Source organism: Sciurus carolinensis, chromosome 13 (assembly GCF_902686445.1).
Source record: "Sciurus carolinensis chromosome 13, mSciCar1.2, whole genome shotgun sequence".
Taxonomy (NCBI): Eukaryota; Metazoa; Chordata; class Mammalia; order Rodentia; family Sciuridae; genus Sciurus; species Sciurus carolinensis.
This window is the reverse complement of record NC_062225.1, coordinates 1,440,389-1,442,479: the sequence shown is the minus strand read 5'-3', so window position 1 is coordinate 1,442,479 and position 2,091 is coordinate 1,440,389.

Sequence of the window (2,091 nt, the reverse complement as noted above, 5' to 3'; positions counted from 1 at the left end):
TAGAACGACACTGGATGGCGGAAGCCCGCCCCCTCTTCACAGGCTGCATGCCTGATTGGACAGCGTCCATACACGAGCTGCTGATTGGACAGAACATCAGGGCCCGCCCCCTGGAAGAGCGTCCATTGAGTTACCGTTCTGAGTGACGGTAGATTGCATCCAACCAGGGAAGGAATGAGAGCAGAGTGACGGGTTCTTGGCGACTGTTGGATTTTCTTTTGTCTTTTTCCTGCAGGACTAGGTATTTAACCCAGGGCACTCGCTCACTGAGCAACATCCCCAGTCCTTTTGTTTGTTTGTTTAAATTTTGCGACAGGTCTTTCTCAGCTGCCCAAGCTGACTTCTAACTTTGAATCGTGGGATTTATGTCATGCTCCACCATGCCTATTGTCTTTTTCTTTTGAGGTTTTGGACATTGATCCCAGAGCTTCAAACTAGCTATTTTAAGGCATGAATCTCACTGAGTAGTGAGATCTAGCCTATCCAGGAAGATATTTGCATTTAACCTTGTCTCATATCGACCTTGATCATATCGCTTTATTAATTAATGTGTATGCATTCTTCTTGAATGTAAATGATAACAATTACTTTAAAATTTTATTTTAACTTCTCTGCTCTCTGATCTTATCAGGAGGTAACTTGAGCTTTGAACTAGGAATAGTACCCTAAGGCAGTGATGTCCCACACCAACAAAATGTGAATCTCAAGTGTAATTGAAGACTTGCTCTCATTCACATTAAAAATTGAAAAGACCTGGGTGTAGTGGTCCACGCCTGTAAATCCCAGCAACTTGGGAGGCTGAATAGAAAGGATGGCAAGTTCAAAGCCAGACTCAGCAACTAAGTGAAGGTCTAAGCAATATATGCAGAATATTATCATATATGGACAATATAAAATTATTAGTAAAGTATAAACATTTTTGGAGCTATATCTTCAAAACTCACTCTATTTTGAGTCTACAACACATCTCCATTCACAACAGCTACACTGCAGCTTGCAGAGCTATGACTCCCTTGACTTTAGGGAGAAGGATCCTGACCTCCTCCCTTAATGCCAAAGGAAAAGACTACACTTTTTAACCAGTATTTCTGCTTTAGGAGAAAGCCCAGGAGAGACAGTACCTTCAGAAAGAAGAAGAAGCTCTGACCAGGAAGTGTCCAAAATAGACTACTCTGTCTCCCACTAATTCTCACCTAATGCTGGGCACAAAGCCTTTTCCCTTTAGATATCACACAGCTAACAAGGAAGAGGGGTATCTTCCTCAACAGTTAGGCTCTATTAGAAGATTAAAGGAAATCTTATTTTGAAAATTGGACCTAATGGCCAGGCTGTGATGTTGTTTCCTCCTGTGGTATCTGCTGTAAGCTCTGGGGCACAGCTAGTGGCCAAATAAAATGGGACAGAAAGCGGCAGAAGCAAGCTTTATTGGAATTTGGCTCTCAGGCGAAATTCCCAGCCACCCCGCCCCCTCATCCCCACTACAGTTCAAGGTAGGGAGCTGGAGAAAATCACACAGTGGCCCTTGCTGCCCAAGGTCTTTATAGGCTGGAATGGGCTTGGGTCCTGCTGAGTGACAGGTGGAGGTAAGGGTCAGTGGAGTTTTCCTGCCTGTTTGATTGGTCGCAGTGTGACCCGCTGCCCTTTGCCTCAGTTGCTCCACTCTCCCTCATATAGTCGCCCAAATTCCGACCTAACTTGGGCACTGTGAGAGTTTAGCACCAATCATATGCATATATGTCTGTATGTATTTCTGTAAAATTCAACAACATCTAGCAAGAACTCCAACTTTTAAATTAAAAGAAAAGGACATTGGGCTGGGGAGATAGCTCAGTTGGTAGAGTGCTTGCCTTGCAAGCACAAGGCCCTGGGTTCGATCCCCAGCACTGGAAAAAAAAAAAAAAGAAAAGGAAATCAGCATCTGTAGGGCACCTTTTGTTTGCTGGTTAACTTTTAATCCACACGTGATTGAATCTGGGCATCCTATTCTTAGTGAATGTGTTAGTGAATGATCCCTGGATAAAAAAAACTCTAAAATGCATTAGCTCATGATTGTACTGGTCATCCATTTACCTGGGCTCATCTTTGGTTCAC